Source organism: Oncorhynchus kisutch, linkage group LG29 (assembly GCF_002021735.2).
Source record: "Oncorhynchus kisutch isolate 150728-3 linkage group LG29, Okis_V2, whole genome shotgun sequence".
Taxonomy (NCBI): domain Eukaryota; kingdom Metazoa; phylum Chordata; class Actinopteri; order Salmoniformes; family Salmonidae; genus Oncorhynchus; species Oncorhynchus kisutch.
The window spans coordinates 14740075-14754989 of NC_034202.2; the positions used below are offsets into that span (position 1 = coordinate 14740075).

Below are 14915 nucleotides of genomic sequence, written 5' to 3' on the forward strand. Positions count from 1 at the left end.
TGTATGCCATCTGTAAATACGAATAACATTTAAAAATGACGAGCCTTGTTGGTTAAGCCACAGAAAAGTCAGCAACCTTCCCACTAGCCATGATACGCTGAGATAATGAGTGGGCTGGACATGCCAAGAAAGGAGTTCAGATTGGTCTGCCATGTAGACAGCTTCTGTCTATTTGAGCTGGTCAGTCTGTGTTGGTAATCCTGTCGAACGCTGCTTTTTTATGTATCGTGTAGTGGATCTGCATAAGTGTTGCTCTCCACTTTCTGGAGAATCGAGTTTTGAAATCAATGGAATTAGAGTATGATAGCTAAAGAGATAAAGAAAACACCTGTCTCTGGATTACATCTTCAAACTAAAGGCAACCGTGACATGGCATCCGTGACAGGGAGACACGTCCATCATGCATGGTGATGTATACAGGTAAGATAGCTAGCAACATTTTCCGATATTACATGTTTCTAATTTGAAAGTGGTTTAATTTCAAGCTAAAGTCTTGAATATGGCCGGTGTCCTTAAACGTCGGCAAAAAGACGTAATTACATTTTTGGCAGCTGAGCTGGTTAGGCTGTTTTCCTGTTTTCCAGAGTTAAACAAATCATCAGCCAGAGTGTGCACTCTGAACGCTCCGAGAGTGAAACGAGATGGGTGGGGCTAAAGCATAAGAGGGTGTGAACGATGCAGAGCGAGTGTAGACAGAGAAGAACTCTTCACTAGATACCAAAACATTCAAAGGCCATTTTCTCAAAAGTGAGTTTACAAGTTTATCAACTTTCAAAGAAGAATTACTTTTCCATTGTTCTTCAAAAATGCAGTGTATGCTATATCATTATACCATAGCTCTGAGTCTCCGAGAAACACAATTTCAAATCTTTCTACATACGACCAAATCCAGGTGGTGAGTCACATATGGCAGGTGTGATGTAAAACTCTATTTCTCCTGCAGGAGGCAGCAGCGCTCATGTCTCAACACTACAAACCCTAGGGAGTTTTTCAAGCACTCTTCCTCTTCCTCAAGACCTCTTCCTGTTGCACATGTGTGTTTGTGTGCGGGTGTGCGCATGCGTGTGTTTATTGATCTCAAATACTATATGCTGTTATTGAATATCATGCATACAATTCTCTGTATTGATATTTCCAGCAATATTCCTTCCACTTTCTATGTTTGTATCCATGTTTAGGCCTTCATGTTATTTTAATGCAAATGTATTCTACCTGATGTGTATATTTGTGTATTCTCCATTCACTTCATAGTGAGGCCTACATTCAGACGATACCAACGGACCCTAACAGACAACTCTTTCATATTCAGGAAGTTAGAACCCTCCACTCCCACCTCCCCCCGTAGCCCAACAAGCTGTCTGTCCCAGCTCTTCTTCCAAATACTCTAATTCCAACCATCTGCAACAACCATCTTGTGTGGAAGCGTAAAATTCCCCTCTCCCTCAGGCCCCTTCCCCTCCACAAACCCCCTTCTTCACACCTCCATGGACCCCCTCTGTCCCACCCCGGACCCTCTCTCTTCCTCAGGCAGTCTGCCCCCTCTGCCCCGATCCAGGCCCTTGTTTGCACAGCCTGAGAGCCCCTGGTGCCTGAGAGACCTGGAAACAGAGCTTACAGAGGTGGAGGAAGAGAGGCAGGAATTAAAGTGGTAGTTGAGAAGAAAGAAAAAGAGGATACAGATGCCGCCATCACTGCAGAGGAGGGGAGGCGAATGAGGTACTACAGGAGAGGGGAGGGATGTGTGTGGTGGAAGAGGAGAGGGATGGAGAAGAGGATGAGGGGATGGAAGGAGTAGAAGAGGAGGAGAAGTGATTGAAAAGGAAGAGAAGGATAGTCAGACTACTGAGGGAGAGGAGAGAGTGAGAAAATCAGAGGATATAGATGGAGAGGAAGAAGCAGACACAGTATTAATCAACAATTGAGTTAGACACATCCCTGGATGTAATAATGAATATTGAAATAATACACTTGCATACAATCTGCAATACACATGACACAAAACAATTTTAAGACAGCCTAAACCTAAAACCGGGTGCTAAAATGCAGTTGGAGACACATTAGGCTAACCCTCACTCACGGTTTCGTCGACCCCCCTTGAAACCAACAGTTCCAAGGCCGTTGCCTATTTATAATCCAATTGGCAGAAAGTGCCCTGCATGCATCCAAAAAACAATGACCAGCGTCAATGAAGCCCAAACTGCCTCAGACCAAACGGTCCTCTCCAACTCCCGATCCGACGAATCCAAGCTAGCTCCCGAAGCGTCTGGAACCTTCGTTAAATCCAGCCAAGCCACAAGGGAATTGAGATGACTCTCTCTCTAAAATATTAAACTATAAATCTTATATGTTTAGATGAGTAGAGTGCAGTTCAACACAATTCGGGGGAAAAATACTTTTTTGTACATAAAATGTTTTCCCGCTTCACAAGAGCATCTCTCTCACTATTGTTTCTCTTCTCATCAACAATGGAAAAACCTGCAAAACCCTCTGCACACCACCCATAGTCCATCTTGATTGGCTCAAATGATCACACACCCTTCAGGTGACTGTCCTAACATATTTAACTTCTTGACGCTACCCATCCCTGTCACAGGATCATTTTCGTCAGCAACCGCTGAATAGCATAGTCAAATAATATTACTACAAAATATTAATATTCATGAAATCACAAGTGCAATATTGCAAAACACAGATTAGCCTTTTGTTAATCCACCTGTCATCTCAGATTTTGAAATGATGCTTTACAGCGAAAGCAATCCAAGCGTTTGTGTAAGTTTATTGATAGCATAGCATATGTACACTTAGCATCAGGAAGCTTGGTCACGAAAATCAGAAAAGCAATCAAATTAACTGTTTAACTTTGATGATCTTCGGATGTTTTCACTCACGAGACTCCCAGTTACACAACAAATGTTCCTTTTGTTCCATAAAGATAATTTTTATACCCAAAATACCGACGTTTGTTTGTCGCGTTATGTTCAGAAATCCACAGGAAAAAGCGGTCACGACGACGCAGACGGAAATTCCAAATAGTCTTCATAATGTCCACAGAAACATGTTAGACGTTTTTTATAATCATTCCTCGGGTAGTTTTTAAAATATATATTCGATAATACACTGCTCAAAAAAATTTAATAAATACTTAAACAACACAATGTAACTCCAAGTCAATCACACTTCTGTGAAATCAAACTGTCCACTTAGGAAACAACACTGATTGACAATAAATTTCACATGCTGTTGTGCAAATGGAATAGACAACAGGTGGAAATTATAGGCAATTAGCAAGACACCCCCAATAAAGGAGTGGTTCTGCAGGTGGTGACCACAGACCACTTCTCAGTTCCTATGCTTCCTGGCTGATGATTTGGTCACTTTTGAATGCTGGCGGTGCTTTCACTCTAGTGGTAGCATGAGACGGAGTCTACAACCCACACAAGTGGCTCAGGTAGTGCAGCTCAGCCAGGATGTTACATCAATGCAAGGTGTGGCAAGAAGGTTTGCTGTGTCTGTCAGCGTACTGTCCAGAGCATGGAAGCGCTACCAGGAGACAGGCCAGTACATCAGGAGACGTGGAGGAGGCCGTAGGAGGGCAACAACCCAGCAGCAGGACTGCTACCTCCGCCTTTGTGCAAGGAGGAGCAGGAGGAGCACTACCAGAGCCCTGCAAAATGACCTCCAGCAGGCCACAAATGTGCATGTGTCTGCTCAAACGGTCAGAAGCAGACTCCATGAGGCTGGTATGAGGGCCCGACGTCCACAGGTGGGGGTTGTGCTTACAGCCCAACACCGTGCAGGACGTTTGGCATTTGCCAGAGAACACCAAGATTGGCAAATTCGCCACTGGCGCCCTGTGCTCTTCACAGGTGAAAGCAGGTTCACACTGAGCACATGTGACAGACGTGACAGAGTCTGGAGACGCCGTGGAGAATGTTCTGCTGCCTGTAACATCCTCCAGCATGACCGGTTTGGCGGTGGGTCAGTCATGGTGTAGGGTGGCATTTCTTTGGGGGGCCGCACAGCTCTCCATGTGCTCGCCAGAGGTAGCCTGACTGCCATTAGGTACCGAGATGAGATCCTCAGACCCCTTGTGAGACCATATGCTGGTGCGGTTGGCCCTGGGTTCCTCCTAATGCAAGACAATGCTAGACCTCATGTGGCTGGAGTGTGTCAGCAGTTCCTGCAAGAGGAAGGCATTGATGCTATGGACTGGCCCACCCGTTCCTCAGACCTGAATCCAATTGAGCACATCTGGGACATCATGTCTCGCTCCATCCACCATTGGCCCATTCTTCCATGCAGACTGTTGAGGAGATGGTTAATGCTTTAGTCCAGGTCTGGGAGGAGATCCCTCCGCCACCTCATCACGAGCATGCCCAGGCGTTGTAGGGAGGTCATACAGGCACGTGGAGGCCACACACACTACTGAGCCTCATTTTGACTTGTTTGAAGGACATTACATCAAAGTTGGATCAGCCTGTAGTGTGGTTTTCCACTTTCATTTTGAGTGTGACTCCAAATCCAGACCTCCATGGGTTGATAAATTTGATTTCCATGGATCATTTTTGTGTGATTTTGTTGTCAGCACATTCAACTATGTAAAGAAAATGAATATAATATAAATGAATATTTCATTCATTCAGATCTAGGATATGTTATTTTAGTGTTCCCTTAATTTTTTGGAGCAGTGTAGTACTACCCAATCCACTTGTATATAGAGGTGATATATCTCACTTTAGGAACAGACACCACACTAGGACCTCCAGGTGTGTCATAGGTCAGTAGTGTAGGAGCTTTCTTAGTTCTTAGAGATCGTCTTATCTCTGCTTCTGCTTCCTTAATTTCTTCTGAGTTGTCTTCAACTGAATCTGATTTCTTAACCTCATTTGTTCTATACATTTCCTCAGCTTCAGTTGCTTCTTCAGTTTTATTTGTTTCTTTAGTCGACTTTATTTTTCTTCTCCTCTTCTCGCGTTAGCTTCTCCAGTCATTACCTTCCATTCCAAGTCCAAACTGTATGTTTCTGACGTTTCTTCATCTTCTTTGTCTTGACAGCATTTGACTTTCAAAGGCATAGAAGCCCAGCGATCCACCAACTTGTGCTTTCCTTTCAGTCCTAGATTCCATATCAGGACTGTGTCTCTATGTATAAGATGGGAGTAGCGAATCTGCTGATTATATCTTTGTTTGTTTCCTTTGTTCTGTTCGTCAGCAGTGGTCTATGCAAATTTGTATGCAGCTTGCAACTCTTTCCTCATGTCTGACACATACTTCAGGTAAGTCTTCTCTGATGCTCCATCACTTGAGACTCTGAAGAACAAGTCTATAGGTAACCTTGCTTCAATAGCAAACGTGAGAAAGTACGGAGAGTTTCCGGTTGCTTCATTCTGAGTGCAGCTGTACACATGTACAAGACATCCAATATGCTGACTCCATTTTCTCTTTCTCTTTGGATCCAGTGTTCCAAGCATGTTCAACAACAATGTTCTATTAAATCTCTCAGGTTGTGGATCTCCCTGGGGATGGTACGGTGTTGTTCTTGACTTCTCGACTCCAAGCATGCTCAACATTTACAGTGGGGCAAAAAAGTATTTAGTCAGCCACCAATTGTGCAAGTTCTCCCACTTAAAAATATGAGAGAGGCCTGTAATTTTCATCATAGGTACACTTCAACTATGACAGACAAAATGAGGAAAAAAAATCCAGAAAATCACATTGTAGGATTTTGAATGAATTTATTTGCAATTATGGTGAAAAATAAGTATTTGGTCAATAACAAAAGTTTATCTCAATACTTTGTTATATACCCTTTGTTGGCAATGACAGAGGTGAAACGTTTTCTGTAAGTCTTCACAAGGTTTTCACACACTGTTGCTGGTATTTTGGCCCATTCCTCCATGCAGATCTCCTCTAGAGCAGTGATGTTTTTGGGCTGTTGCTGGGCAACACGGACTTTCAACTCCCTCCAAAGATTTTCTGTGGGGTTGAGATCTGGAGACTGGCTAGGCCACTCCAGGACCTTGAAATGCTTCTTACGAAGCCTTTGTTGCCCTGGCGGTGTGTTTGGGATCATTGTCATGCTGAAAGACCCAGCCACGTTTCATCTTCAATGCCCTTGCTGATGGAAGGTTTTCACTCAAAATCTCACGATACATGGCCCCATTCATTCTTTCCTTTACACGGATCAGTCGTCCTGGTCCCTTTGCAGAAAATCAGCCCCAAAGCATGATGTTTCCACCCCCATGCTTCACAGTAGGTATGGTGTTCTTTGGAAGCAACTCAGCATTCTTTGTCCTCCAAACACGACGAGTTGAGTTTTGACCAAAAAGTTATATTTTGGTTTCATCTGACCATATGACATTCTCCCAATCTTCTTCTGGATCATCCAAATGCTCTCTAGCAAACTTCAGACGGGACTGGACATGTACTGGCTTAAGCAGGGGGACATGTCTGGCACAGGATTTGAGTCCTTGGCGGCGTAGTGTGTTACTGATGGTAGGCTTTGTTACTTTGGTCACAGCTCTCTGCAGGTCATTCACTAGGTCCCCCCGTGTGGTTCTGGGATTTTGCTCACCGTTCTTGTGATCATTTTTGACACCACGGGGTAAGATCTTGCATGGAGCCCCAGATCGAGGGAGATTATCAGTGGTCTTGTATGTCTTCCATTTCCTAATAATTGCTCCCACAGTTGATTTATTCAAACCAAGCTGCTTACCTATTGCAGATTCAGTCTTCCCAGCCTGGTGCAGGTCTACAATTTTGTTTCTCGTGTCCTTTGACAGCTCTTTGGTCTTGGCCATTTAATACCCACAGAATCTGAGAAAAGAACACAAAGTAGACACAGTGTCTGGTCTCGGCCATGTAGTTACTGCTTTGATCTTTGATGGGTCTGTAGCCACTCCATCCTGTGATACTATGTGTCCCACATAGTTGACTGACGCTTGGCAGAATTGACACTTGTCCAAAGACAACTTCAGTCCTTCTTCTTTCAAGTGATCCAACACTTTGAGAAGACTCTCTTCATGTTCTTCCAGTGTCTGTCTGAACACTATCAGATTGTTGAAGTACACTAGAACTTCGAGCAGGTTCATGTCTCCAACGATCTGTTCCATAACACGTTGAAAAGTTGCTGGTGCTCCTGACACACCCTGCGGCATCCTTTCAAACTCTTCTCTTTGTCAGCTTCACTCATCGGTATTTGATCATATCCAATTCGGAGATCAAAAACGCTGAACCATTTGCTTCCATTCAAATTGGTCAGGGCATTTTCAATTTGTGGAAAGGTTTATTGGTCAGAAACTGTACTTCTGTTGAGTGTTCTTCCTCACCACTACAATCCGCGATGCATAGAAGCTTCTCGACAGAGAGATGATTTCAGCATCTTACAGGTTCTTCAGATGTTTCCTTATATCTTCCACATCAGCTGGGGACAGCCGTTGAGACCTCTCCCTAAACGGTGTGTCATCAGTGACTCGAATGGTATGGCGAGTACTCATGGAACAACCAACACTCATGAGTTGAAAAAACGTTTTCATTCCATCATCTTGTCAGTTAACCTCTTCTTCCATTCTTCAGATAAAGGTGAGTCACTGAAGTTGAATGAAGAAGTCAGCTTCTCAGGTAAGTTGTCCTTACTCCTCTCAGGGGAAGCAGGAACAGGAGCTACATCTACAGGAAACAGGTAAGCAATGGGTATGCCATGTTTTAGGTAATCTCCCTTGACGATACATTCCTGACTTTAACTGTTTCTTCTAGACGACACAACCCTAGACGTCTGAATTTCAGGTCGAACAATATGTTTTTCTGGAAACCGTGAATCTTCTGGACACTGGGATTCTTCAGGCCTATCAACCAAAATGGTCTGAGTACAAGGTGATGCAGGAAACTTTGTAATCTCGGTGACTGTTGCTAGTCCACCAGGGGCAATCTTACAGATTTTGTCTGTGAAAACCATACTGTTCCTTTTTTTCTGGTCATCAACATCAGTTAGTATCTCTTTCATCTAATCATAAGCCTCTTTGATAACAGGATGAACTCATAGTGTGCATAGGAAATCTTCACCTCCTTGCTCTTCGCAAACCATCATCATCCTTCTCATCACAGAAGTGGTTGTACCAACCAGAAGTGGTTGTACAAACCAACACAAGTGCTTCTATGGTCTCCGCTACACCTACTACTGATCCTAAAAACTCCAACTTCAACTACAAATAAAGCCATCAAATGGGTATTGCTCTGAGCTAAGGCCCCAAATCTCCAAGGGTTCAATGGGCTTTAACCTGTCTAGGACTAACCCCAATCGGAATCCCTCGCCGCCAATGACATTGAAGGGTGCCAAATACAAATCAACAGAAATCTCATAAATCAAATTTCTCAAACATTAGGCACCAGTTGGTATTAGGCATTATTTTAAAATGGTAAATAAAATAATTCTCATTAATCCAGCCACAGTATCTGATTTCAAATATACTTTACAGCGAAAGCTCCACAAACGATTATGTTAAGTCACCACCAACTCACAGAAAAACCCAGCCATTTTTCCAGCCAAAGAGAGGAGTCACAAAAAGCACAAATAGAGATAAAATTCATCACTAACCTTTTATGATCCTCATCAGATGACACTCATAGGACTTCATGTTACACAATACATGTATTTTTTGTTCGGTAAAGTTCATATTTATGTCCAAAAATCTTATTTTACATTTGCATGTTACGTTCAGTAGTTCCTAAACATGCAGTGATATTGCAGAGAGCCATATGAATTCACAGGAATACTCATAATAAATGTTGATGATAATTACAACTACTATACATGGAACTTTAGATACACTTCTCCTTAATGCAACCGCTGTGTCAGATTTCAAAAAAACTTTATGGAAAAAGCATAATCTGGGAACGGCACTCAGAGCCCAACCCAGCCAGAGAAATATCCGCCATGTTGGGTAGATAGCTGATGTTGGGTAAATAGCATTATAAATATTCACTTACCTTTGATGATCTTCATCAGAATGCACTCCCAGGAATTGCAGTTCCACAATAAATGCTTGTTTTGTTCGATAATGTCCATCATTTATGTCCATTTATGTCCAATAGCTTCTTTTGTTAGGGCGTTTGGTAAACAAATCCAAAAGTGCGATCTGCTCCATTCGGACGAAACGTTCAAAAAGTTATATTACAGGTCGAAGAAACTTGTCAAACTAAGTATAGAATCAATCTTTAGGATGTTTTTATCATAAAAGTTCAATAATGTTCCAACCGGAGAATTCCATTGTCTGTAGAAAAGCCATGGAACGCAGGTCGCTCTAAGGGCAGACCCCTTAGTCAAACAGCTCCCATCCGGCCCCCCTTCACATGAGCAGCCTGAAACAACGTTCTAAAGAAGGTTGACATCTAGTCGAAGCAGCTCCCATCCCACTGTCTATTCGATAGGGGTGAGTGTAAAAACTACAAACCTCAGATTTCCCACTTCCTGTTTGGAATTTTTCTCAGGTTTTGCCTGCAATATGAGTTCTGTTATACTCACAGACATCATTCAAACATTTTTAGAAACTTCAGAGTGATTTCTATCCAATGCTACTATGCATATATTAGCATCTGGGACTGAGTAGGAGGCAGTTCACTCTGGGCACGCTATTCATCCAAAAGTGAAAATGCTGCCCCCTATCCCAAACAAGTTAATGGCACTTGTTGTAAAATTATCTGAGTCCCACTTACTAGTAAAGCTTTAGCATAGATGCCTTCAATCTGTATGTGAACAACAGCAATACGGCCCACTGAGCCGAAAGGTAGCATATCTTTTGCTTCTTCACATTTCCTGTTGCACTTGGTGGAATGTATCTTCACCGGGATGTCAGGCCGCTCCTTTATTGCGTCCCGCGGTAGTTTCCCATTGACCGTGTCTAGCTGATGAGACACTTGTCAGGTGATGCAACCATGTCAGGTGACTGTGCACCTCTCACAATATGTTCAATGAGTTTGCTATTCATCTCAGACAGTTCAAAACCACCTTTGCGAAACACACTGTGCAGCAGTTTGTTCCATCTCAGCAGATGTACGCTCGTGGGCAGTGTTCGGAAGTTTGGATGAATGACATGCCCAAAGTAAACTGCCTGTTACTCAGGCCCAGAAGTTAGGATATGCATGTACTTGGTAGCATTGGATAGAAAACACACTGAAGATTCTAAAACTGTTAAAATAATGTCTGTGAGTATAACATAACTGATATGGCAGGTGAAAACCGAGGAAAATCCATCCGGAAAATTAATTTTTGAGGTCACAGGCCATTTCAATGATAGCCTATGAGAAAAACAAATAGATAGGACCCAGATTGCAGTTCCTATAGCTTCCACTAGATGTCAACAGTCTTTAGAAAGGGTTTCAGGCTTGTTTTTTGAAAAACAAAGAGGTGGAAAGAAGTCGTTTTTTCAAGGTGTCCCTCATTAGAAAAGTAGTCTTATTGCACGCGTGAATGAGGTGCGCACTCTTTGTTATTTATCTTCCCTATTGAAAATACTGTTCTCCGTCTAAAATTTTATCATGTAGATATTAGAGTACCTGAGGATTAATTAGACCCATCATTTGACTTGTTTGGACAAACTTTACTGCAACATTTTTGGATTTGTTTGTATGGATGTGTCAGATTCTCCCTCGGAGAGGTGGGTGTGGAGTCAGCCGCAGGAGAGCTGCTAAACTAACATGCGGGCAAAACGTTCCCGTGAAAAAATACACCTGCTTAAATGTTTTAAAAAACACAACCCAAACCAACGACAGTAAACAAACAATCCCATACAAAACCTGGCGGGTAGATTAAATACCCCACTGGTTAACTAAACCAGACACAGGTGAACACAAGACAAACAAAACCAAGGGAAAAAGGGATCGTGGCAGCTAGTAGGCCGGCGACGACGACCGCCGAGCGCCGCCCGAACAGGGAGAGGAGCCACCTTCGGTGGTTGTCGTGACAGCGTGTTGAACGAGTGGATTACTGAAATCAATGGCGCCAACTAAACAGACTTTTTTGGGATATAAAGAGGGACTTTATCGAACAAAATGACCATTCATTGTGTAGCTGGGATTGCAAACAGAGGAAGATCTTCAAAGGTAAGTGATTTATTTTATCGCTATTTGTGATTTTGTGACGCCTGTGCTGGTTTGAAAAAGTATTTTGATGTGGGGCGCTGTCCTCAAATAATCTCATGGTATGCTTTCGCCGTAAAGCCTTTTTGAAATCTGACAATGCTGTTGGATTAACAAGAAGTTAAGCTTTTAAACGATCTAAGACACTTGTATTTTCATGAATGTTTAATATTAAGATTTTTGTATTTTGAATTTCGCGCTCTGCAATTTCACCGGATGTTGTAGTGGCACGCTATAGCGGGACTCCGATCCCAAAGAGGTTTTTAAGGAAAAAAATAAGAAGTTCATAAGTGCAATTCCTCAAAATTGCTCAAAATTCCTTTCTTAGGAATTTATATTTTTCTTAGGAACTTCGAAAATATCTTAAGAACTTTGTAAACATCTTCTTATGTGGCATTGACATCAGTGACGACCTTGAAACCAATATATGTGAAAGGGATGACAGAATTTGGCCCACTGTAATAAAGTGTTGATATTCCCATTTTATTCCATTTATTTTTTTCCTTTTGTCTCGAGAATGAAACATTTTAGTTGGCTCGTTAACCCTTTATACACACACAAAAATAGATTTTTCACACATCACAGACAAAAATGGATAATCACGGAAAGTGCAATAAAAACTTCAGCAAACACGAACTTGAAGTGATGGTGAAGGAAATAGAAGCCTGGAAAAGGTTGCTGTTGGGGAGACTCGATAACTGCGGAGTCACTGCAGAGACCAAAAAGAGAGGATGGGCGAGAGTGGCCGAGTCTATCTCTGCCGTTCGGGGATATGCCAATGACGCCGTAAAATAGAAAAGTCAGCTGCTAAGAAGAATGGAGCTGAGAGAAGCAGGGAGTTGAAGAAGACTCAACCATTCATGTGGCCCAGCTGGAGGAGAAGGTGTTTTCCATGATAGGAGAGACGTGGTAGAGGAATTGCGGTCTGGCATAGACTCGGGCTGTGCAACCCGTAAGTTAGCTATCTAGCTAACGTGTAACAACATTAGCTAATTAGCCAACATTAGTTAACGACGTTAACGTTAGCTAAGTTCGCCAAGTTCTTCTTTGCAAATTGACATACTAACTCTAGCTATATAACATTTGTAGATATATATATATATATATTATATTGTTAATTACTAGCTAGCTAGATAATGCACGTTTAATTTGTTTTCTTGCAGTAATTCCATTTCTGGTAGCTAACTGTGTCTGTGGTAGTGGCGCAAGTAAATGTTCATGGTTGCAAAAGTATCCAGTAGTGCAGCTAAAGTTACACTTGTTTCCTTCTCTCCTCATATCGAGTCTACTGCTCTTGAAATGTTGTCATGCTGACACGATGTGTTTGACTTTCCAGAAATATCTTGAAGAAAAAGAAACGCACACCTATTAAGACGAGGTGCTGGCTAGCGTAGTAGAAAACTTGAAAACAAAAGAGAGCCGCACACTCTAGGAGCTCAGATGCAATCATTTTAATTACCAACGTTTCGGCAGCCAAGCTGTCTTCATCAGGGTATAATCACAAACACTGCGGGATGACTTGTTTATACAGTGTCAAAAGACACAGGTGTCTGTAATCATGGCCAAGAGTGGCCTAATTGGTTAATAATCAAATATTAAAATGTCATACAAAGAACAGCATACAAACAAATGGACAACATACAATCATAGATTAATTTGACTACACAAGCTTACAAACAATTACAATGGCAAAGTCACAATAATCACAAGAATGGCTTCAGATCAAAGTCTACGTTGAGACCGAAGGGCACAAGGGTCTTTAAATTAAACTTTCCAGAAATAACACTGGACCTCATCCATATTCCCGAACCTGGATGTGGAAGCCATGGATCGTTATGATCATATGACAGAAGAACAAGCAGAGGTAGGTGTTTGTTTGATTTCTCATTTAATATGTTTATTATTATTCTGCAATAGGCCTACAACACATATCATTGCCACAACAGATTCATTGTATTTTCTCAACAGGTCATCACCGAAGACACGGAGGAGATGCGCCTGTTTCAGATCCTTATTCATCATGACACCCCAATGTAAGAGCCAGTGCCACCCCGGGCAAGGAAGCTTGCTGGTGTGGAGGAGATGGTGGCTGTCCAGAGGACGCTCCTGGGGGAGGTCATGTCCCTGCGCAGGGTGCAGGAGGTGCTACTGAAGGTGGAAGGTGAGAGATTAGCCCTGGAGAAGCGAAGAAGACTTGAAGATTATTATTCTAAAATAAATCTGTTTCGATATCATACAAACCTTTTTTGTCATGTGAATCTCCTCTTAATTACAAAATGTATTGCTTCAGCATTGCATCTACCAACAGCATTGTGGTCAGCGACAACATCCTGGTCAGGTACAGCTAACTCTGGGGGAGTTATTTTATACAGCCCAGAAAAAACATGCAAGATCATAACCTCAGCATGTATCTTGCATAACAACTGCATACAATACAGGATGCCATATCCCAATATACCTGACATTCCGTGGTCAATGTAGATTTAAGGCCTCCGATAGATCCCTCTACTAAACTCCTCCTTTTCATCTGAGCATGGTTGTAGTTCTCTTCTGCATCGTTGTTAGTGTTTAGGATTGGGGTCATGAGCCATGTTTTTTTGTCCATAGCCACTATCACCTTAAACCCCAAACATACCAAAGTAGTAAATTGATATCATAATAAGCAACACTATTTTAAGTGTTTCTGTGGACCACAAAACAATTAAACAGGTATCAGGTAAAGAAAATAAATCATTTCATAAAGGATGTCTCAGCCTCCAGTACTTATGCTGGAGTAGTTTATGTGTCGGGGGGCTGTTATATCTGGAGTATTTCTCCTGTCTTGTCCTGTGTGAATTTAAGTATGCTCTCTTTAATTCTCTCTTTCTTTCTTTCTCTCTTGGAGGACCTGAGCCCTAGGACCATGCCTCAGGACTACCTGGCATGATGACTCTTTGTTGTCCCCAGTCCACCTAGCCGTGCTGCTACTCCAGTTTCAACTGTTCTGCCTGCGGCTATGGAACCCTGACCTGTTCACTGTGATTACTATTATTTGACCATGCTGGTCATTTATGAACATTTGAACATCTTGGCCATGTTCTGTTATAATCTCCACCCGGTACAGCCAGAAGAGAACTGGCCACCACTCATAGCCTGGTTCCGCTCTAGGTTTCTTCCTAGGTTTTGGCCTTTCTAGGGAGATGTTCCTAGCCACCGTGCTGTTTGGGGTTTTAGGCTGGGTTTCTGTACAGCATTTTGATATATCAGCTGATGTAAGAAGGGCTATATAAATAAATTGGATTTCTTTACCTAATAGGGTTCTATCAGGGTAGGGTTCTATCAGGAATGTGACCTTCCTCAAACTTGATTCCCAGGGCCTAATTTGATACAATGAAGGAGTCATGTATGCTCCCAGGCCATTTGGCAACAACATTTGTAGAGGCTAGCATGCTAGCATACATTGCAGACTACTTGTGCATTAATAGAGTAGACTACTTGTGCATTAATAGAGTGGCATTTCTGAATGCAAATCTCTCATAAAAGCAAAATATGGTCAGCATTGCTGTGTGCTGCTGGTTATAACATGGCAATAAAGAAGAGAGGGACCAGTTTAATGTTTTAACTGGGATGCTGCAGTTTGCACATTGTTATTTGTTTTTCTTTGATATGGAGCAATATACTATTATTATGTTGTTCAGATTGTATTTGTTTAGAATTGTTAAATTTATATGCACTTTGCTTATATAAGGCCATCCTTATGTAAGGGCATCCTTTATATAAGGGCATCCTTTATATAAGGGCAT

The 14915-nt window shown here is 42.2% G+C and overlaps 1 long non-coding RNA gene across 2 annotated transcripts; it reads left to right on the forward strand.

The window, feature by feature from the left end:
• The first annotated feature begins 11705 nt into the window (after nt 1-11705).
• LOC109874207 (uncharacterized) lies at nt 11706-14247 on the forward strand. Of its 2 annotated transcripts, XR_004206218.1 has the most exons (3): nt 11708-12997; nt 13102-13294; nt 14018-14247. It is a non-coding gene; the product is annotated as an uncharacterized LOC109874207 (long non-coding RNA). The 2 variants fall into 2 exon arrangements; XR_002252677.2 differs by lacking the exon at nt 14018-14247 and having other exon boundaries at nt 11706-12997; nt 13102-13302.
• The last annotated feature ends 668 nt before the right edge of the window (nt 14248-14915 follow it).